Raw genomic sequence first — 25173 nt, forward strand, 5'->3', positions numbered from 1 at the left:
TTTTGCATGATCTCCGACTGCTTTATGCCTCTATGCTCTTACTTGCCTACTAACACACCCAGAGGCGAATCGGCCATAGACCATACCAGGACTTTTCCCGGTAGGTCGATGGCTTCCTGAGTCCGCCTGGATGAAGTGGGACAGTGATAGGGTGTGTGCACATCGTGAGCTGTAGCAGACCTTGCTTGGCAGACATGCAGATCTTGTAATCAATTGTCGAGCCTGCAGCCTTTATTTATTGGCTATATGTATGAGGAAGGATGGCTGCTTCATCTGTTTTTCTGGGTTTGACCAGCTATGTCTGGACAACCCCTGGCTAGTGAGACATCATCTGAGAGATGAGAGGGAGACAGACTGAAAGGTAAAAGAGAGAAACATACTGAGAGAGGCAGATTGAGAGTTTAGGCAGAGACAAGCTGAGAGTGAGAGGGATGCTGATATGCAGCTATGAAAAAGACAGTATGTGAGGTATAAGAGAGTCAAGCTGAGAGACAGGTTGAGAACTTAGATAGACACAACTGGGAGAGACAGGCTGAGAGAGAGGCAGCTATTAGAGACACGCTGAGAGGTAAAAGAGAGGCAGCTATGAGAGAGACAGATTGAGAGAGACAGGTTGAGAGTTTAGAGAGATCGCTGTGAGAAAGACATGTTGTGAGAGACTGAGAGCTAAGGAAGGCTGAGAAAGAGGGAGACCCCAGTGAGAGACACAGGCTGAGAGACAGAAAAACTAATAGATTGCTCAGAGCTGTTAGAGAGGCAGCTGTGAAATGCAGGATGAGTGCTGAGAGACAGGCTGAGAACTGAGAGAGAGAGCCCTGCTTGGCTCTGCTGAAGATCTCCCAAGGAGCACTGCATGGAAACATCTCTCCAGCCACATACCTCCCTAGACCAGCCACTACCTGGCTTACACTTTCTTCATCTCTTGCACCAGAGGAGCATCCCTTCCCACATAGAAGAAGCTCCAAACTGCAGATTCCCCTCCTCCTCCACTTGTCCGGCAGACAAGAAGGGAAATTCTCCAGCTGAGAACTAGCTCACTCCAACAGGTTGCTTAGTTAAAGCATGACCCTCAGCAATAATGGAGACTCTGCCATCAGCACTGTGTAACTAGGCCTCAAGAAGAAGAGTCTGAGACAGGCCAAGATGGATGTCAGCATCTGCACGGCCTCAAGTAAGTATTAAAGTGGAGGGTGATGTCTTCTTACAACACCCTGATCAGTATGTTTACTGTTTGTCACTGACACTAATAGACAGCTCAATGACCAAGTCCCTACTCAGTGTATACATTAATATATACTGACATCTTAGTCACTGACCCTTTACCTGGTGTATATGTAAAGTGTATTTTATGGAGGTCACTTGGATGCTCTCTGTATGGTATATCACTAACTGGGATGCTCTCTGTATGGTATATCACTAACTGGCATGCTCTCTGTATGGTATATCACTAACTGGGATGCTCTCTGTATGGTATATCACTAACTGGGATGCTCTCTGTATGGTATATCACTAACTGGGATGCTCTCTGTATGGTATATCACTAACTGGGATGCTCTCTGTATGGTATATCACTAACTGGGATGCTCTCTGTATTGTATGGTAGTCACTTCGATATATTAACATATTTATTTTATGCTCTCTTTGTTGTACAATGGTTACCAGGATCTGTATTGTACGATGGTCACTAGGATGCTCTCTGTATAGCAGTCACTAGGATGCACACCGTATTGTATATAGGTCTCTGGGATGCTCTCTGTTTTGTATATAGGTAACTAGGATGTACTCTGTATTGCATATCAGTCAATGAAATACTTCTCGTATTGTATATAGGTTCCTAAAATGCCTGCCTTGTATAGAAGCCCCTAAAATGTCTTCCATTGGGTGTTGCATTGGCCTTGTCTACCCGTGATGGGGCTAGGGATAATAGTTTGCTATCCATACCTAATTGTGTATTGCCCCCCCCCCCCCCCTACATGAGGCCACTTTTCGAATTTTTTCCAGGGCCACTTTAAGTTCCCAAACCACCCATGAACACATCCTTTCAATATACCTTTCATAGAAACATATATGATTTTGTTTAATAAGCTTAACTATTGCAAAACATGTTGGCACAATCGTATTTCATCAGTCTGCCAGAGCAGCATATGAGCACCTCACCGCAGTTACTTTCTCCACACTCCCTTGTCTGTCTTTCCTCAGTTCGACACAAATGCAGAATACAATTTACATCAAAATCCCCTGTGCTCCCTCTCTTCCTCTTTGGCGTAAGCATACAGTCACTTTAGTACAAGCTGGCTCCTCAACACACAGTTAGGGCTTTCCCACAGATAGAAAATAATGTCAAGGTGCTAGGTGCAATTTCCCTCAGTTTTAGTCTCTATCCCCGATCTTTCCTTACACTTCACCTATGTTACTATATCATAGTCCCGCAAAAGGGTATTATAAAATATTTTTAGATGTCCCCACCTGACGAGTAACAAAAATGCTCAGTCCAAGTAGATCAATAACAAGGTAAATATGGGTTACTTATCCCCACTGATCTCCAGCATCTGTGTCCAAGATGGCTCCTCACTGCTCTGGTGAGCTCTCCCACTCTTGACTCTTTCAGGGTGTCTTTCTCTCCTTAATCCCTCTGTCTCTCAAACCTCTCAGATTCTTGTTACTCTCTCTCTCTCGCTCTCTGTCAATTGTAATGACTTTTTCTCATGCTCTCTCTCCCCACTGCACGCTGGGAGATGTAGTTCTCTGCGGGCAAGGGAGGTATCTAAAGCCATGTGTGGCCCGATTTGGTCGCCAGCGCTACATATTGAAAATACAACTTTCGCTGTCCCCACCACCTCCTTATTACTGGGTCCCCAGTCGCATAATCGGTGTCACAATTTACAACAAAGCTAGATCCATACGCAGAACTGTTATCTCTTCATTGCCATAGTATCCGAGAGCCAACCATAGGGCTGAGCCGCCGTGATCAGCCAAATAAATTGTGGGCTCCTTATTCCCAGCTCTATTAATGCACTGAACAGGTACTGCGCTGCCATCTCTGTGCATAAGGCAGTAGACTACTGTGGTGACTGGGCCCTAGCTCTTTCCCCCTTTTTATTCAGGTTTAGCTATATCCCTTTTCCTCAAAGATCCATCTTTAACTTGTGAACACAAAAAAGTGCATCACTTAATCCACCCAACCAATATTTAAAAAGCAACCCTGGCAAGCATAAAGAGTAAAATCAGGAGAGATGAGCAGTAGCTACAGCCACAGCAACTACATCTAAGGTATAAATTGGACTCACACATAAAGGTAATTTATTTATACTCAGTAGTATAAGGGAACCTTGACAAACAAAAACTAGTTTTGGAATAAAATAAGTCCCAGTGTCCTCAATTGAAAACTGTATAGTTATTTCTTGTAGAGCGCTAAATGTGGATATATTTAATTGTTAAGACTAATGCTAATAGTAAAATAAATATAAGAGTAGTAAAAATAATTAATGTAATTTATTAATGTTGTATTAATCAATTTTAGATTAAATTAATAAATCATTTATTAGTGCTACAGATCTTGTTAGACTAATTTCAGTAATAATTTATAGCATGGTGGTAATTGACTTGTGAATACTTGTGCATTTGGAAGAAATATAGTAATATATAATGCAGCAAAAAAATAGTATTTGAGTATAGGAATCATGATCAACCATCCAAGTGAGTAAATTAGAACGAACATGAAACAATCGATCAATGAAACGTGGTGGTTTCGTTAAAGGTGAACAACTAAATCTACCAATTAATATTTATGTTTGACTTACAGGTGGATTTACACTGGTCATTCAATGTACGTACACGTGACAGTAATACCCAAGTACAAGTGGCTTACAAATAGTGACTGCTTGTAGGTGACCTCACAAACATAGAACAATTCCCCACTGTCAGTATAGATTACTTAATTGTTTTATTTTCTTATATGAATGTATAAGTATTTAATATTTTATATTTAATCAAAAATGTTATCATAATAATTCCATTCAATAATTCAATAAGCTGTGTCACAAGGTGAGACTGTGCATGGCAGAAAAAGAGGTTTGATAAATCTACCCCTAAGACTTTCATTGCATGTGTCACACAGGGCCATCTTTTCCATTGGGCACGATGGGCAACTGCCCTGGGGGGGCCCCATGGGCAAGGGGGCCCCATAGGCCCGGCTCTTAATGAGAGAAAGTAATCCTGCCAAAGAAAAAAACCTGCAAAAAAAACTTCAAGGGTCACTGAGCAAGTACATCTATCTATCTCTATACATCTATATCTATATCTGTATCTATATACATCTATATATCTATATCTATATCTAGGGGCCCCGGTGCACTGCTTTGCCCGGGGGCCCATATTGTTGTTAAGATGGCCCTGGTGTCACATATGTCATGTTCATATGTGTCAGTGCTTTTATTCCAGGGGTAGAATTGTGTCTCCAATTGTTGGTTCCAGCATAAAATGCACCTTAACTGTACTTTTATTGTGAAAGTATGAAAGTAAAGTTGGACACCCGACTACTAGCAACTCCAAAGATGTGTAGAATCCAGGTCAGGAGAAAGACACCCAAGCTCTTTCCACAAAAAGGAGCAAACTTAAACACACTAAGCTATGTGCCACCCATCAGCGGACACACCATCGCAATATACACACACAGTGCTTTCTTTTGTAACATTGAAAAAAATTACTCTTTTTAGTTAGACAAAACCAAATAATTGGCTTCAAAAGTTTTTGCCTAGTTATAGTGATACCAAATATGTGTACTTTTAGGTCTCAGCAAAAACATGGTATGGTTTTTAATTTTTATTTGTCCCTCTTTTTGGCATTTATTTTGTTAAGCACAGGAGACCATTAAGAATAACAAAATACTCAAATAGGTCACTCCTATCTTTATTACTAATAGATCCAATGCAAAATGGATTAGTAACCAGTTAGTAGGGCACTGTCCTTTTGGGACCTATAGATTGCCCCAATGGTTAGGGGCAGAGTGGGACAGTATTGAGGCCCAGGAACTGAGCACACAAGCAGTTTCTCCCAGGGCTGCAGTTTTACAGAGCCCTTTAAGTTGATTAATAGAGTTAAGTAGTTGATTATGTCTGCCAAATGGGGATGTGTCCTTGCCGACCAATAGAAAGCCACTTGTACATCAAAAATACAATACCGCAGGACGGATAACTGTCAGTTACTTTTAGATGCACATTAGCATGGGTCTATTAGTAATGACTTTCATTACATAGATGATTTAGCTACATTGTTCAAGTAATGTCTATCTATCGGGTAAGTTTTGTGTTCCAGGCTTTTGTATTCATCAAATTGCATTGAGAACATTACCTGTAGATCACGGGTCCTGGAACTGAACAGAAAGGTTGCTGACCCAATCACTATACTTCCAGCTGTCACTCACAGTTGGGGTCTGGAGATGGTAACCATGCATGTCATAGTTGCAAATTGTCCTTATTTGTCAGGGACAGTCCCAGGTTTTAAAGATTTGTCCCTGGAAACGTCCACATTTTTCAATATTGGCTAACTGTGCAAGACAATTATTGTTTTCCTGCATGTTAGATGTGATTCTTACCTTGTACTCGTATTCTCCATGATTTAAAAGGAAATAGTTATTGAAACACAGTATTTAAAATAAACAAGAAGTACACAGTGATCACATTCAGTAAAACATCATGATGGGCACTGTAGTAGATGCTTTGTCTCAGGTAATGGGTTCCTGGAAATTATTTGATAACATTAGAATATATATATGTATATATATCAGACCCGTTGCCAGAGGTGTATAAAGTCAAGCACCTAGCTATGCAGTATCCATTTGCAAACATTTGTGATACAAAATGTGTCATTCTGATGAGCTCGGTGACTCCAAGCGTGGTACTGTGATAGGATGCAACCTTTGCAATAAGACGGTTCGTGAAATTTTATCCCTGCTGGATATTCCATGGTCAACTGTAAGTGATATTATTAGAAAGTGGAAGTGTTTAGGAACAACAGCAGCTCAGCGGATGCCGGGAGAACGTTACCTGCCTGACTGCATTATGCCAACTGTGAAGTTTGGTGGAGGAGAGATAATTGTATTGGGCTGTTTTTCATGGTTTGGGCTAGGCCCCTTATCTCCAGTGAAGCGCAATCTTAATGCTTCAGCATACCAAGTCATTTTGGACAATGCTATGCTTCCAACTTTGTGGCAACAGTTTGGGGAAGGGGTGAACTGGAACGGAGATTGCAAGCCAGGCCTTCTCATCCAACATCAGTGCCTGACCTCAGATACTCTACAAAATGTATGGCCACAAATTCCCACAGAAACACTCCAACATCTTGTGCAAAGCCTTCCAAGAAGAGTGGAAACTGTTAAAGCTGTAAAACAGGAACGTGATCCCTCCATGTGGCACCATCAGATTTAATTTTTCCATACCTCAAGGGGTAAACAGATTATTAACAAGTAACAGTTGATGGACCTAGTACAAATTTTAAATAAGAGTCCTTTTAGTGAACCTCTTAGAGTATTACTTTCATGGAAAGAGTAGATATATTCCCTTTTAGTTATGGATCTATAGTACATAAGTCAGAGAAGTCATGAATGATGAATTTACTGGTTGTTAGGGGCAAAAGTGTAAAAGGTAATTAGGAAGTGATTTAAGCGAGCAGATGATTTGCTGTTGCTCTGCCAAATAATTCTAGTAGGTTTTCTAAAGAAGCAGAAGAAATTTTAATGAGTTTGTTTCAGAGGGAAATTAATGTAGTCTTATTAAATCAGGAGACTTAATCTTTCAAGTGCATGGCCTAGTAATGAAAAAAATAAATCAAACATCTGTCACCCCAATGTCTACTAATTGCTGCTGCTAACTTTTTTTCCCTGTAAAATACAGACTATCAGGGTAAAGGTCAGAAAGACAGGAATGTCAATCATTCACTTGTCCATCTTTGGACATACTGTACGTACATATCTGTATGGTTGAACTCCTCTACTCGCTCCTTGTGGAAGTGGAAGTGGAGGTCAGTAACAAATAGCACTGGGTGTGCAGTGCAACACACCTTGGTTTTACACCAGTAGACATAGATGGTCTATTCACACCAAGGTGCAACCTATCCTCCACTGTTGGAAGATACCTCCTCAAACCGGAAGTTCATGTAGGTGCTCAGGCAATGTGCAAGACCAACCTTCTACCACCCATTTCATTGTATTAGACTTATCTGTTTTTTCCTAAATGTTACTCAGTTTAGTTTCTGTGTAGTTCACTGAGCTCAGAACTGGCCCACTGTGCACCTAATAATAATAATTATTAATCATAGTAGGACATGTTTCCTTACTTTGTCTTTAATATTATTAAGTTATTTTTACAAGGGCCACTGGAAGGTGCAAGATGTGCACCATTAATAAGTATAGAATGAGACTCCATCTCTGCCAGCTCAGAGCTGGTGTAGAAATCAAGTCTGACTCCACAAGGAACACCCTTACTCTGACCACCTCCTATCTTCTTCTTGCTCTCCTACAAGCGCTGCCAATTTGTGGGACATAGAATAGTGAAGTCAGTTAACTTCCATCATCCCCCCTTCCCCCCGTGGGAGGGGTAGGAAAGGCTAAATTTACGAGTTGAGGGGTCAAACTCATTTTCGTGAGGTAATTTTACCTCATGAACACACATTAAAAAGGGCGCTTGCGTCGGGAAGTAACGCTCTTCCCCTGAGGAGGCCTGGGCTAGGCCCAAATGCATGACAAGAACCTATTTAAGACCTTAAGTAGCTTGATTTGACTAGAATGCATGAGTATCATGCACGGGTTAACTTGTATCATTATAATTATCAACTTTTTGTGTCACTGTCTCTTTTATTTACCCCTCAGTTTTTTTCTCTCACTCTCTCGCCTTCAGTCTCTTTCCCTGTTTCACTTACCTGTTCAGAGATTGGCTCGGGAACTTCACCCAACGAGGCTTGCCGTACCCTATAGATACAGCAGCGCTGGTGTGGGAAGCAGCGTGGTGAAGTTCCTGTGCTCACCGCCCTCTTGCATAGGCTCTTTAAAATTTCTATCAGATGTTGCTTTTTTTCAGTTTAACCAGTAAAGTCCTCAGTGTGGTTTTATTTAGGTTTTTTTTCTGTTAAAACTGATAACTGGACTCCAAATTTATAATACAGTCTGCCTATTCTATTAGTGCTTTGTGGTGTGTAAAGTTTAAATGTATAGTAAAGAATGTTTTATTACCACCTTCCATACGCCTACAGTAGATATAAAAGGCTGTAAAGATTAGTAAGCATTTGTCTTTCTATTTTGTCCCTATTCACAAATAGAACAAATATATTAATCAGGTTATGCTATAAATTATTAAGTTCAGCACATATAGCATATTTTTCAATATTGACCAACTGCACAATACAAGTCCCTTTTTTCTGCATGTCAAATGCCATTCTTATTATCTACTTAAGAAGTTAATCTTTATTGAAGAGGGGTATTTGAAATGCAAAACATACATTGCAACCCAGCTCAATATACATGACAAGATAGGGATTGTACTTCATTTAGATCCACTGGGACCATACATGTTGTGCTTTAACAGTGGTCGGAAAATGTCCATGGAAGTTATTTAAAAATGTTAGCAGCTATGATTTGGCCAAGACTTTCATTTTCTACTTATTAGAAAGTTTAAGAATACTATACAGTGCTAAACGTGTAAACAAAGGTAAAGTAAAAATGAATTACTTGAGAAACTGAACATTGTGTTGTGAAGTTGATTGTCAGACATAATCGGCCTCACTTATGTCCAACTTTGAGGCAAAAGTTCTACTTTGTTTTACTGTGCATGTGCAGGGAAGCAACATGGAATTCTGAGTTTTTAATAAGTTGACCTTGTGCCCCCTATGTCTGGAGAGGTGGTTCAGTGGTGTGCAACTGGAGTACAGTAAGAGAGATGCAGCCTATTTTTAGTTAATGTTAGGGCTCTGTCCTTATTTTGAATTAGGACTGCAGTACATCTGTGCTACCAGAGGTGCTGCTGCTATATCTGTACAGTTTCTCCTTACCTGCAAAGGGTTAAGCCCTTATCATCAGATCAGGATCACCTGTAGCTGGCCTTTTTAAGATTGCTTTTTCCAACAGGCCAGTGCCAGTTTGTCTTTGCTGCTGGTGGTATCTCTGTGACACTCCTGTTTGGATCCTGACTTCTCCCTGGCATTTGATTTCTGCTTTGTTCCATTGTCCTGTACTGTTTCTTGTGACCCAGACCACCCAGTCTATATTTCACCTTACTCCTGTCTATTCCCTAGAATTGTTGTGGATCTTCTGACTTCTGACCCCTGGCTTGCTTATCCCTCTTTTTGTCTGGTTCTCCCAAGGATCATCCAATTGTACTTGGTCTCCAGTCCATCTGCTTATCCTGGTAACCAGCATTATCAAGTGCTTTGTTCCTGTCTGCAGATATATCTTACCAGCATTACCTGTTATACTGGACTTGGGATAGCTGTATTACCATTGAATGCATTTGGTTATAACCAAATGCAGTCAAACACCTGTTTGACCGGCGTTCTAAATAAAGACACTCTGTTGCATTCACAACTATTGTCTGTGGTTTTCACACTGGGAATCCCTAACAGTTAAGCCTTTTTGCAGGTGTATCTCTTGTGAGTACTCGACCCATGAGACAAACATATGTGCTGGTGATGATCATCAGCAGGGATCTTTACAGTGTATAAAAAATAGAAAATAAATTAATAAAAAAGCCTGGTATGGCCCTCAGACACCAAAGGGGTCCAGTGATGCCACAGTATCAGGAGGCCTCTTCTGAGCATGAGCAGTTGCTCTTTACAGAGCAGAATTCTAGCTCAGTGGTTGGTGTGGGGGACCTGGGGGAGAGGAAGGAGGTCTTGTGCCGGGGCCTTTGAAGGGGGTAGCAGAGACCAAGACCAACTTATGAGAGACTGGGCTGTTTCTACTATAATGGGTAACACTCAACGTTTCCCCTATATTAGTGAGGCAGAGCGAAGTGAGGAACAGCTGTAGCCTGTTCTGCATGGGGCTGAATTCCTAGGGATATTGGGCCTGTAAAAACTATGGGCCCTATCCTAGGGTGGTGGGTGTTGGGTTAATAATGTAGAAATAGTCAAAAATAGTATTTTCATATGTGGTACTACGGGTCCCAGCAATCCCTGGCAGCCATTAGCTACTTGTGTAGGCTGACATGGTAGAACTGGGATCAGCAGTGCCACATAGTAAAGTACTTAAAAAATAAACACACAGACACTGTATTAAATTTCCTTTATTTTAAATAAAGACTTACTCAATCTCTTGTTTTCATTATTGCACGTCTAATCCTTAGGGATCTTCTTCCATCTTTGTTTCTTCTTCTCTCTTCTTTTCTCTTCTTTATTCTTTTCTGCTTTCTTCTCCGGTAACCCAGGGAATAAAAATAATAAAACCCTTAAAGATAACACAGAACTTGCTCCTAGCAGAGCCACATCACGAATGGCAGGCCTGGGGACAGTCAGCAAATAACCAATGAAAACGACTTTGCTCTGATTAGCTAGAATGGGGAAAGCCATTCTGATTGACTGCTTGCATATACAACTAATGTGGAGTATCAATGACCTTCATTGAGGTTCATTAAAAAAATGTAAAATTACCAAAGAAGGAAGCGAAGAAGGAAGAAAGAAGATCTCTAAGATTTTGGAGGACAACAAGGAATTGAATGAGGCTTTAAAATAAAGGAGTTTTAATATAGTCTCTCTGTGGTTTTGTTTCAGAACTTTACCATGTGGCACTACAGGGTTAAGACGGGCCCTGGATGCCCTCAGTATGCTTTGGCAGCTTTTGGTATACTGGCACTTGTAGTTCTACAATCACCAACATACTCTAGCAGCAAATGGCTGCCAGGGCTTGCTGGGACCAGTTGTGCTACATATTACAATACTATTTTTGACTATCTTTACATTATTACCTCAACAACCTCCATCTAGGGGTGTTGGAAGGAGCTATCAGCATAGGGCTGGTTTTTAACCAAGCATTTAAAAGTTGATGAGTGGCTTGTCTAGTAAGTGGGCACAAGGCACACTTAAAGCGTATCTCAATGCAGCCATATTCGAAACATACTACTTTCAGTTACATGTATCTTAAGATATGGACAACTGAAAAAAACAATTTTGAAACCATGACCTGTTGGTAGCTCTTGAGCGCTGGTTTTGAGCACCTCTGCTGCTGTGGAATAACACACCTCCCATCTGTTAACAGGTTTCCTGGGTCTGACTGCCTGGGACCAAACAGGTACAGAGAACTATAAATTACTTCAGGGGACTTTAAGGTAAACTAAATCAGTGTGGGCATGGGCACGGGCAAATAAACAATGTCCGTATCATTGCAAAATAAACAGTAAGAAAACATGTTACTGAAAAAAGAATCTAAGAGGAAGTTAGAAGACTAGACTAGATATGGGACTAAAGGTTGGTTAAACGTCACTAACGTTATTAGGAAGTGAAAATAATTAATGCAGAGCAAGCATCACAATTTAATACCACAAAAACTAGATTATATAAGGAAGAACAGTGTATTTCATATTGGCATGCAATTGTTTTAGTCAACTAATGTAAATATTCTAACAAACACAAGATTAATTCATACCAGAGCTGGATTAAGAGCTGTCTCTTACCTCTCTACTATTTACCACTGCTTGTTTCTGCTCCAATCCATAAATCTGCTTCTGCATAGCTGGTTCTCTAAGCCCCAGTCCTCAGATCCGCGAAGGTGCAAAGGTTTGATGGCTAGAGGTATATATATTAGTGTTAGAGTAGGTATTTATTAATTATATAGGAAATACTGTAAACACCCAATAACACACCTTCCACTTAGATTAAACCGCGTTTCCGGCTGCTGACCTAGGCCCCTCGCCACCCAATTCTGGAGGGACCAGCCGCTCCGCTGCCCACCGGCTGTTTAAGGACATTGTGAATGAAGTGGGCAGTGTCCAGGTTAGATGCGCATTTAGGGGGTGAAAGAGTGACAGAGAAATAATAGAATAGTTGTGATTATTGTAAAACAGTTATGTAGGGATCAGTCAGCTAGAGTAGTTTGCTGATCAATTGGTTTTAACTTCAATCTGTCAGAGAGTTTAGACAGAGTAGTGGCTACAGGTTGTTATATATATATATATATATATATATATATATATATATATAACTAGTGTATTGACTGAGTTTTTATATTCTGAACTAGTATATTTAATGGAAAAAACTGTGTGCTTTTGCTGTATGACTGTTAGCAGCAGAACCCCAAAAACAATTAGCTTTATTTCTTTTCAAATTTTAAGTTTTTGTAGTGAAAGTAATCTTGTGTGGGACAGTGACGTTGGGATTAAGTGGGAAACTACTGTGTGATTGTGTGTCAGCAGCAGAACCCCTCCTTGCAGGAGCCAGTATGGTTGGTAAACGAGGTTTACTAGGGGAAACAACCTCACTCATCAGTAGGTGTTGCTCTAAGGAGCTGTTTTGCTGGAAACCAGGCAGAACTTCCCTGGTGATGAACCATGCAGAAAATGGTGAGCCACCTCTGCTTTGTTGGTCCTCAGGTAGGACAGATCAACATGTTTTTGTGTAGACTACCTTCGGATGAAAAATGTAACCATGTCTGATGCCTATACCCTTCCCCATATTGATGATTTGCTTGAGGAGTTTGCAGGACCTAGGTACATTTCCATTGACTTGAGTAAGGATAAATATCAGTGAATGGTTAGCATTCATCACACCTTTGGCTTGTACAATTTTATGGTCATATTGCTTCAAATGAAGTATGCACTGGTTGCCTTCCAGCACCTAGTCAGCCACCTGGAGGTGTTGGGAGTCATTGGGGTGACCAATTAATAAACAATCCGGTCAGAAAATGCTAAATGGGGAACAAAGAGGTACAATTCCTAAGAGATTTTGTGGGATGTAGGATGGGTAAGGTCAGAACCAGAGAAGGAAGAGGCAATCCAATGCTGGCCACAGTCCATGACCCAGAGAAAGACACTAGTATACTGTCGGGTATTACAGATGGATTATTAATAGCTTTATCACTGTAGTCAAGCCCCTGGTTGACCTCAAGATTTTACTTGTTTCTGTAAGACGTCTATCTCTGCTGTGCGCCCGTGAACAACAGATTAAAGCGTAAATTTTAATCAATCCCACGGATGTCCTCCATTGATCCAACATCAGCTGTCGGCCAGCTGTCCAACAGTCCTGATGTACAGTAAAAGGTCTGGAAGGATTCAGCCAGAGTCCAGCAAAGTAATGCTGCAGCTATACTGTACTGAAGAAGTATGAATGGTTCCAGGTGGTGGTTAAGGAGCCTGGTGGTAGCAACAATTACCCTCCTATAACTGACACCACAGTTGGCACTCACAGTCAATGAGTGGCTGACTTGTTCAAGCAACACTAATACAGGCAGTTAGTGATGACTTGCCATTGACAACTAGCAAAACATAATGGACCAGAGCAGGGCCATCTTAACAACATTATGGGCCCCCGGGCAAAGCAGTCTACCGGGGCCCCTAGATATAGATATAGGTATAGGTATAGATATATAGATGTATACAGATACAGATATAGATATAGATAGATAGAGATAGAGATAGATAGATGTACTTGCTCAGTGACCCTTGAAGGGTTTTTTTTGCAGGTTTTTTTCTTTTGCAGAATTATTTATTCTAATTAGGAGCCCTGCCTATGGGGCCCCCTTGCCCGTGGGGCCCCCGGGCAGCTGCCCATCGTGCCCAATGGAAAAGATGGCCCTGGACCAGAGTAGCAGACTCTGAATAAAGAAGTACTAACATTCTAAAAATTAATGTTGAACTTCCCAATTTTCCTTCATCAAAGGATGCTGTGTGCTGTTAAAAGAGAAGTTAAAGGTAAAAACAACAAAAACCTGCTGGCTTAATACAAACTAACTACTTATAACAATTACATATACATGGAAAATTTTCAGGATCCTATCAGATTTGAAGCTATTTCAGATAAGATTTCGGCAGGTATTTTTTCCCAGAGCACATCTGTTTTCCTATCAATTTGTATATTTTAAAAAAAGTTCATGAAATCTCTTTGAGTCAAAAATGTTTGATGGTGCGGGATAAGAGATGGTAAAGTAGTTAACAAGTTTATTTATCGTGAACATTTTCATTTATGTCATTTAATGAAAAGTTCTACACATATGTTTGTTAATGTTACATGATGTCTTTCTGATTGAATTACCTTGTATTATATGGTTAATGTTACAATAATTACATTGAATGCACCAATCAGTATGTGTTTCCGGCCCTATGGTGTCTAAAACGGAGCATGAGGATGCAGAAGTCATCATCTCATGCTTTCAAAATGCTTTGCATGGGTCCATTGACATTCATGATGCTGACACAAGGTTCAATGTTGTCTGTTGCCAGGAACGGGAACAGTAGAGAACAGGGAAATCTGATTGGCCGTTGGATGTGTCATTCAGCAGTCAGTACAATACAACTGCTTGGCGACACCAAGAACTGCACTGTGATGTCTTGTGTTACTCTTTACTGTTTTGGGCTATCACAATAAAGTCTGGGTCCTCAATGCAAATGTCCCCTCATATTGTACCGAGCAACTCTGGGAAAATTTTTATCATAATAAGCAATTTTTTAAACTGTTATTTAATATGGAAAGTAGATTTCTGTTTACTTGTACTGTATTTTCATAACACCAGACAAACCGTGGTGGGAAGCAAGAATGTTTTCTTACCACATTTTAAATACAACCACTGCTGAACTAAAAAGAATTTCAATAAACCGCGGTCACTGAAATGCCGAGAAGAGAAAACCGCCCACTTTAGAACGTACACATCGTGCGATGGAGCTTTATTCATGTCAAACAAAATTGGGTCACAGCACCCTAGATATTGAGCTTGCAGTAGAGAAACAAGAGACTAGTTAACCACTGTTCCCTCAAGGCAAAGGGGTGATGTACTTTAGTAACGTGGGATCTACTTTTTGTTCGGTCACTATACAGTGAGCTTCCACCCTCTAATTTTGGTAGGATACTCGACGGGCCAGCCCACAAAAACCCTACAACTCCACACAAAAATGATACAGGTTAAATCAGCCACAACTTTATTAAAAAAACTTTCCAACATATAAATAGATTTTTAAAAGAAAACAAATATTAAAAGAAGCTTCAATAGACACTAAATATAAATTAACCCTTTGGATTATGTTCAGGCACTAAATAGGTGTGTATATTTTCACAATTATTATTATCAACTTTTTGTAAAGATATAACTATATAAGGCTTGCAAGTGCTCCTGCAGCTCCTATCCAAGAATTTTGTGAGCAAATCCACAAGTGAAACTTAATATAATTATATACAACAACAAGGAGCGCAATGAGCAATAATCTAGAAATACCTAAAAGTATTTAAAAATGTTGTTTCACCATCCACGTAGTTTAAAAAAGCAATTTAATCATATATATAAAACATATAAAAACATGAAAACACTCAAACAATAGTGATTATATAAGTGGCACCATCAACTTGCTTCTCAAAATTAGGCACCCTTACTTCTTGTTACTTTGCAAGGAACGCCCTCACTTCGTCCAACTACTCCCATCATCTAGTGGAAATGTCTGCTCCTTCAAAAGAGCCTCCATATTTCCTTAAACCTACATGCATTGGTCGAAATGTATAGCGTTCTTGTGCAAATCGATGCAATTGGTACCGCTTAAAATTGGCAGCATGGTGGCTTAGTGGTTAGCACTTCTTTCTCACAGCACTGGGGTCATGAGTTCAGTTACCAACCATGGGCTTATCTGTGTGGAGTTTGTATGTTCTCCCTGTGTTTGCGTGGGTTTCCTCCCACACTCCAAAAACATACTAGTGGTTAATTGGCTGCTATTAAATTGACCTTAGTCCCTCTCGTCTGTGTATGTTAGAGAATTTAGACTGTAAGCTTCAATATTCTTTTGAATTATACTTAGCATTCAATAACCAGCACAAGGAAAGTGGCTTGACAAAGATAACAGCATACTTTATGACACAGGAATTGGACAAAAGCCACAGTTTTATGAAAAATAATAAAACATTAACTTATGTTCGAATATTGAAGTGTAATCATGTGTTGACTGATCACTTTGTCAGTATACTATATGCACTTTATTATAAACACATTTACAAATTTCAAAATGATTTGGCTATATGCCCTCTTTTTAAAATAGCAAACAAAAGCAGTTACCTAACTTGTAACTTGCATTGTTAATGAAATATTTCATCAGATGGCGGTAGAAGGAAGAAGAAATAAAAAAATTATATATATATACATTTTCTGTTGATGAATTTTCTTATCTGTTCTTATTCTTATCTCAAGACGAGGTATAACAAACATATTTAATGAATAAGGTGACTGCGCGAGCTTGAAGAAAGTAATTTTCCTTCCTGTAGTATCATGTTACACTGGCACTGCCACACAAAATTACTGGTATGATAGTGTAAGGACAATATGCTCATTGCAGTAATTACTGTGAAACAGTTGCAGAACAAATGACTGTAATCAGTTATGTTAACTTATGTGGAACAAGAGACTTAGCTAAACTTTTCTTAAAAGTACGACTTTGCGCTTTTTCCAAGGCGGTATAGGTTTCTGCCCATTTTGTGAAAATACCTTCATATGTACACAGCCTACACCCCAGCAGATTATTTCATTACCTCAGTCCGCTAATTGGAATCTTGCTTTTGCAGATCTGCATATGTACATAGTTATTCATTGTGCCTACCACACAACCAGGGGAGGGCTGGCAGATTTCAGCCCGAGGGGCAAGCACACAGCAGCGGCCCATGCTTAAAGGGTGGTTTTTGATACAATATATATTTATCTATATAAAAAGAGGATATTTTAGTGTTGCTTAGTCCATATATATATTTTTATGCCCAGGCCCAGAGCTGGATTAAGGCTCTGGATGGCCTGGGCACTTTAGACTGGGTAACCCCTATGATGTAGCATGGTTATCATTTTAGACAAATACACAGGCAATACTGTGTGCACTACTGTTAGGTGCACACAGTTCTGCCTTCACGAGCAGTATACAGTGAAGCGGGACATACCTCTCAACTGTCCTAAGCGAAACAGTCACCCAAGTTCGGGACTTTCTCACCAGAATCAGGACAGTTGGCAGACTGTCCTGCTCTCTCCTACCTGTCTTGTCACTGTCACCACTTGTGGCTGCTGGTTACTTTAGCTCATTTGCTTGTTGTCTGGATCCTGGAATATTGGAGGCCCTATTTGGGAAAAAAATGGGTACATGAAATGCAGAAAACTCCAACCAGTCCCGATGTTAAATCAATAGCACTCACGTTTTATAATTAGGCCTCCCTCCAGCCACAACATTAAAATAATATTCACATTTGCTAAATATATCTCTTTCTCTCCAACCAACCCTGACATTAGATAGCAAACACATTTAATATATAAAGCTATTTCCCTCCCTCCAAACAGCCCCAACAATAATTTAAATAGCATTTACATTTAACAAATATTACCATTTCCCACAACAATCTCAGGCATTAAAAAACATTCACATTTAATAAATAGACCTCATTTTCCACAACCAGCCCACAATTAATAAATAGCTCCCAACCCACACCAGCATTAAATTAAAGGTCTAATTACCCCATTATAAATTCATAGGCCCCACTATTAAATGAAATTGCCCCACCATCACCACACAAATAAAATAGCACCCAATAATTAGCCCCCACCTGCACTCCACAATTAAATTAATAGCCTACCTCCCACATTATATTAAGACCCCCCCTCCCTTTCACACTACATTCATTTACTGTCCCCCCCACACACTACATCCATTTACTGCCCCCCCCCCCACACAACATTCATTTATTGGCCCCCACACACACAGCATTCATTTACTGCCCCCCCACACACAGCAATTATTTACTGGCTCCCCCACACACAGCATTCATTTACTGCCCCCCCCCCCCACACACACACACAACATTAATTTACTGGCCCCCACACACATTGCATTCATTTACCTTCACTCACACACACACACACGCACACAATATACTGGCCCCATACTCCTATATATATATATATATATATATATATATATATATATATATATATACACACAATATGCTGCCACACACGCACATACAATATGCTGTTACACACACACATACAATATACTGGCCCCATGCTCATATATATACAATATGCTGCCACACACACACATACAATATGCTGCTTCCACACATACACACATACAAGATGCTGCTGACACTGACACACATACATACATACATACATACATACATACATACAAGATGCTACTGACACACATACATACATACATACATACATACATACATACATACATACAAGATGCTGCTGACACTGACACATATACAAACATACATACATACAAACATACATACAAGATGCTACTGACACACATACATACATACATACATACATACATACATACATACAAGATGCTGCTGACACATATACATACATACATACATACAAGATGCTACTGACACTCATACATACAAGATGCTACTGACACTGACACAGACACACAACCCCACACTTACCGCGTTCTATCCACGTCGCGCGCTCTGCAATCTTCTGACATCGGACAGCACCTATCACGTGGTACACGTCCCATGTCACAACACAAGCCAGCCTATCGGGAAGGAGGATGGGCTTTCGGCAGCAGCCAATGCGTGCGGGGACCCAAAAATCGCGTAATTTTGGCCCCGCCCCATGACGTAATGACACAAATGCGTCATTTTACAGCGGGGGACAGGGCCAAATGCCGCAATTCCTGGAGAATCGCGGCATTTTGGACCAAATTATGCCCACTTCACTAGGAAGAATCTGGGAATCTCCCGGACATTCCGGGAGAGTTGGCAAGTATGATATATACAGTTTAAGCACTGATGACAATTACCTCCCAACGTGTAAATTGTTGAAGTTGACATGGTCACACCATGCTGAATGCATGACTGTGTCACATTGGGGAGTGCTTAACACTTCTGAATCATTAAGCCACCCCTAACCACCACCCTTGGTATGTGCAAGCAGGACAATTTACCTCTGTACCTTCATACCTCCCAACAGCCTTGAAAGTCAAGAGAAAGGTTCTGATTGGAAGGATAGCCTCCTAGAATCAGGACAGTGGAGAGGCATAATGCCAGCAGATGCATAACAGGCAGAGATTTTTGGAATGGGCACACTCTGCTCACTTTTTATAGTACTCCATTGTATTGTTTTTATGGTTTTCTTTTCTATATCAATTATTTTAATATTACAAAATGTAAATCAGGTTTAGGCTGAATTATTTCCATGAATTGTTTCTACAAGTGGGATGCAATGGTTGTAATCATGTGACCGTGGAGAGCCAAGTTGGCAGTAAGGGAAGAAATTAATAAAAAAAATATAAATCTGAGCCTGTATTAGCAATAGTAACCTAAACCATCTGAAACATGACTAGTTCTGCCATAATCAAGTGATGACATTAGATGTCATAAGAAACGACCCTGAAAGAAAGCTGATCATAGGGACATGTTTTGAGTTTTGAGGGAACTCCACAGATAGTGGGAGTGGACGGAAATATGTGCCAGACAGAGATATACTAAAAGAGCATTTAGAAAGGTAAGAGGTGGATCAGGGGAGCACAGTGCTTCAAAGGCCAATGGAGTGATGGGTGTTCAGGAGAAAGGGGTTGTTGACTATACTGTAAGCAGCAGACAGGTCAAGGAGGATGAGTATGGAGAAACTACCAGTCAACTTAGCTGTGGTCAGATTGTTGGTCACTTTAGTGAGGCTAGTTTCAATGGAGTGCAAATGTGGAAGTCTGATTGGGGGTCAAGAAGGGAGTGAGAGGATATAAAGCCTCTCAAGTATTTTGGAAGCAAATGGGAGCAGAGAAAGAGTGCAGTAGTTGGAGAGAAAGGTAGGATTGAGAGATGACTTCTTGAGGATAAGACAGATTGCAGAAGATGGAAGGAAAAGTGCCAAATCAGAAGGAAAAGGTTGAAGAAGTCAGCTATATTTGCGTATGCATTGGTGGGGAGCTGGGAGAGAGGGGCAGGATGAGGAGGAATATGCAGAGAGGAGTATGTAACAGGACAGAGGAGGAGAGTCAAGTTTCAGTTATGGCAAGAAGGTCAAGAAAATTAGAGAAGAATAGGCTTTGAATGGATGAAAGTTGGTCGCAGACAGATCTAATGTTCCAGAGTTTGCAGGAAAAGGGGTGAAAGGGAAGCAAAGAGAGATGTGAATCAGGTTGAAAAAGTTGGAAGAATGTAGTGGGTGGGAAATCTTGGGGTGGAGCGTGAGTGAATAATGGGGGTTTGATTTTTTTTGACCAGAGTTGATGGAGATGTCACCAGCACCCAGGAGGAGGAGGTGGTTGTGAAAGAGGACCAGAAAGGAGCCATTATTGGTTGAACATTTTGATGCTGCTACAAACAGGTAAGAACAATGTCAACAAGTTATTCTAAGAAGTTGACTATTAAAAAGGCACTGATGATAGCTTATAGTAAAATTGTAACTGATCAAGAACTTGATTGTAGCTTGATAAAGAGCACCAAATTCAAAATGTTTTTTTTGCTACCATTTGTCTACTTGGCATTCTGTGGTATACAGACTTCTCAATGGTTGTTTCATTCAAAGCATTGTGCTGCCTGCGTTGTTCAGTCTGGCTGGTATGCAACCACCACTGAAATCGTAAGTGCCTTAGTCTACAGTCATGGAAAAAAGTTTGAGAATGACACAAGTATTGGGTTTCACACAGTTTGCTGCTTCAGTGTTATTAGACCTTTTTGTCAGATGTTGCTATGGTATACTGACGAAAAATTACAAGTATTTCATAAGTGTCAAAGGCTTTTATTGACAATTACATTAAGTTTTTGCAAAGAGTCAATATTTGCATTGTTGACCCTTCTTTCTTTTTTCTTTTCGGTCACCTTACTATAAGGCAAAAGTGATAACCAAGTGGCTCGGGGATCGTAACATCGAAATATTGGGTCCATGGCCAGGAAACTCTGCAGACCTTAACTCCATCGAGAACTTGTGGTCAATCCTCAAGATGCGGGTGGATAAACAAAAACACACAAATTCTGACAAACTCCAAGCATTGATTAGGCAAGAATAGGCGGCCATCAGTCAGTATGTGACCCAGAAGTTGATTGACAACATGCCAGGGCGAATTGCAAAGGTCTTCAAAAAGAAGGGTCAACACTGCAAATATTGACTCTTTGTATAAGCTTAATGTAATTGTCAATAAAAGCCTTTAGCACTTAAACCAATACTTGTGTCATTCTCAAAACTTTAGACCATGACTGTACATCCGTATGATGATTTTCATGTATCCCTGACTTCCATCTGCTTATGCCTGGAGAGGAGGAACGGCGGAGAGAAGTGACAAGCAAGCAAGTACGGTAAGGGTGTGTTAATGTAATTTTAATTCAATGAGAAGTGATATCATCAGCTGACGCGTTTCACCCTGCTCATGGAAAGTGTGCACTAGCATGATGAAAGGCTTCAGTGATGATATTGTGATGATATTGCCACAAAACGTGAGTGAGCACTACTATAGATGATTTCTATTTTACAAGCCTGAGGTTTTAACCTGTAGAAGACCATAGTTTGCAGTGGCCACCATCAGGTGGCACAGCTATTGATATGATAGAGGAAAATGAAAAACTTCACTGTTTATTACCGACATCTAAAACTTATTGTGGAACTCTCTATAGAACGCTACATCCAAGGACTTGATACTCCTAATTTCAAGCAGAAAAGTATTCAATTCAGTTCCTTAACACAGAGAGTTACCCTGCTTCAATATTTAAATAATGCCATCCAAAGTTTTTTTTTCCAGATTTTTCTTTTTCCATAATTCACATTTTTAGGATGTTATTAATGTCTACTGTACATAAAATGCTGGTGTTTGCAAACACATGTTCTAGCATGTTATTGCATACGCGACTATCATCACAATCATTTGGCACTTACACCAGACCTGTAGCTGATGCAAGTGATACGACAGAAAAACACATACCTTAGAGATGCTTAAAGTTTGCATTTGATGCGGCTGCATGCACTCGAGCTTGGCACACCCCTTACTGTACATCGACTGCATCCATTCCGTTCCCCCTTCCACCCATTAAATCGTAGGCTGTCGTAAGAGTTCTTTGCGCCCGAAGATAAATTGGATGTTGCTGCATTCACTGACGGATAGTCTGGTTCTGGCCATGCGCAGTGCAATTTCATGCAAAATACGGCACATAACGGTATTTACGTTCCTTAATGTGTCAGGCCCAAACTATACATTTATTGTTTGTACAGTGGCAAAATGTGTGGTCTTTTATTTATTTGTTTTTATTAATGTTTATGGTATATTTTATACTGCTGAATTTTAATGAATTTGTTTCCGAGATTTGGTGCGAAATTGTCAAATTAAAACTTTTATTTGGTATGTAAACACGTGTTATTTATTTCTGTTTAACCTCTCGAGATTCTGTAATGCATTTTCTATGGGAAAAGATGTTTCTAATAAAAAGTAAAAAAAAAAAAAAAGATTTTTTTTTTTATTTGAGCCAAGTTTATTTGTTGAAATTTTCTGCCATTAATTGAACATTCACATATACATATATAATAATTTTTGAGGGCATATGCCTTTATTATGTAAACCTGTAGTAACAAATAGATTAATATCCTTTTATATGTTTTGTTAAGTTTCCAGTTTTTAAGGACTAAGCAACGACCTGGTGAACAGCAGCAGAGGGTCACTACTACAGTGTCGCCTTCTATATAATGCTAGTCTTTTAATTTATTTAGTACTTTCTAGGATATGAGCCACTGATTTTTGTTTGTAATACTTCTTGACAAAACTGTCTTACAGCTGACGTTCTTCTGCTGCTGAAAAGTGTTCGCTGAGCCCTGCTGGGCTGCTGCTCACAGAGAAGAATAGCTTCAAAGACAAATGGTCAAAACCGTTAAACTGAGTGTAAGAAGGCTGATGAGGAGGCGGGTGGAGGAGTATTTACACCTCATTACCTGGCATGTTGAGGATTGTCCATGTTAGGCCAACACTACACACATGCTCCCATGGCAGACACGAGGCTTCCTGTCTAGTGCTACAAGTTAATATTTCTATAGATACGGTGCAAAATATCTGTCTCAGGCATCTGCTGATGATTTTGGTTTTTTTTTTTAGACCATATGTATTTTTAATGTAAATTCTTTTTCAGGCTTCAGCAATAATTTTTTTCCCCCCACTCAACTAATGAGGACTCAAGGATTTCATTTAGCCTCATTGATTGAACGCCGCTTGCTGTTAGAATGTTAATCTGTCTAAACTCATTCAACTCAACTTGGCCAGCAAGTTAATTATCAAAGTTTGGATTTCAAAGCAAAGCCGTGTGATGTAGTCACAACAAATAAGGCAACGCTGCACAGGTCCTGCAGCTAACACACTGCAATCACATAAAAAGTAGATTTTATGCAATATGAACTGTATGTATATCTACTTATGTATTCTAGATTTAAGTACATATACATATGTATATAAATACATATTTACTTAGCACATTAAAGAAAAAAATATACACACACAATGCCACATATAAAGTATGCAACATAAATTGTTTCAATAGCAACATATATATCATAGGCACAGAAAACTGAGTTGCATAGTTTGGGACTGTGCCTTTGTCTTTTGTGTACCTAATTCCCACATAGCTATTCACCCAACAGCTCCCATCAGAAGGTACAGAAAATTTTGTCCCTGCAGATTGCACCATTTTGGTCCACAAACCCATGCATTCCATGTTGCATTAGTCGTACTTGCTCAAATTTTGGGTGCGTCACATCACATTTGCTCTGTTCTTTCGTAGTTGGTACATTACCCTTATAGTCTAATATGCATCAAATATTCTATATAAGGACATATCACAATGATGGTATGTTTTTACCATTGTAAACATGGAGGGGGGCAGGGGTTTAGGGTAGAGAGGAAAAGATGGTAAGCACATGGTTGTGGGGGGGGGAGAAGAGGGATTAGATGAGGGGTAGAGGGGAATAAGTTCACGCAAGGAAAATATAGAAATGATCTAGATTGAAAGTCCAGTCACAGGTTCGGTACCGGTTAGAATTGGAGAAGAGGTTGATTATGATAGGAAGGCCACGGGGACCAAATTTTATAGAAAGATACGGAGGAGCCCCTCAAGATGCTGGTAATATGCTCCATCTGGTAGGTGTGCCAAACCCGACCGCAGACCATTTGAAGTGTCAGAGGCATGGGGTTCTTCCAGGAGGCAGCAATCTGCCAGGTCGCCGCGCTGACAATATGTCTGAAAAGTTTATGAGCGCGAGATGGGAGGTCTGGGACAGGCAGGTTCAAAAGCACGTATTTGGGTGCCCATTAAGTAAGTTTATTTTAACCATCACTCAGAACATAATTTTATATTTCTGACAGTAATTTACATATCTCACAACTGTACCAAATTAGGCTAAATGGACCCTATTGTAAGGGACGGTTCCAGTGTCCTGACAGTCAGGCCTTCTGTCCTGTTGGGAAATCAACTAATGTGAATAGATCATAGCAAGGGATAAATAGGATTATAGAAGATAGACAGTTTTCTCCTTAAGAGGGGTGTTGCTCAGGGATGGGAGGGAGTGCATGGACTCTAAAGTTTGTGTGCTTAAAGACCCTGTTTAATTGGTGTAAATAGCACTAATGTACCATAATCCATAGCAACAAATGGGCAATCTGCTATCATTGGGATATGTGCACACAGGTACATTTAATCAGCCTGTGTTCTGCTCTCTTAGCTACCTTTGAATGAGTTGAACAGGAAGCACGGGTTGACCCAGAACTTGCCTGCTAAGAGCTGCAATACTGCTAAGAGCTTATTCAGAGTTCAGAGATGGGAGTTCTTAGCAAGCAAGTCCTTTGTCATCCACTATGTTTTTCTGTCATGACCTGAATCAGTAACAGAAAAAGTGAATGCTAGGTAAGCCCACATGAATCAAAGTCACCAATAAAGAGGGTAATATAGGGTGTTGTAGGGGTGTATAATGGTGTGTACATTAGTCCCAGTATATTCCGGATGCTAGGGATTTCTGGCACTTGTGGTTCACAAAGTGTTAGC

The 25173-nt window shown here is 40.1% G+C and overlaps 1 long non-coding RNA gene across 1 annotated transcript; it reads left to right on the top strand.

Annotated features, from left to right (window-relative positions):
* Nucleotides 1–323: 323 nt before the first annotated feature.
* LOC142104449 (uncharacterized) lies at nucleotides 324–23036 on the top strand. The gene is made up of 3 exons (XR_012679571.1): nucleotides 324–1171; nucleotides 20389–20491; nucleotides 22923–23036. It is a non-coding gene; the product is annotated as an uncharacterized LOC142104449 (long non-coding RNA).
* Nucleotides 23037–25173: the final 2137 nt, after the last annotated feature.

Source organism: Mixophyes fleayi, chromosome 1 (assembly GCF_038048845.1).
Source record: "Mixophyes fleayi isolate aMixFle1 chromosome 1, aMixFle1.hap1, whole genome shotgun sequence".
Classification (NCBI taxonomy): domain Eukaryota; kingdom Metazoa; phylum Chordata; class Amphibia; order Anura; family Limnodynastidae; genus Mixophyes; species Mixophyes fleayi.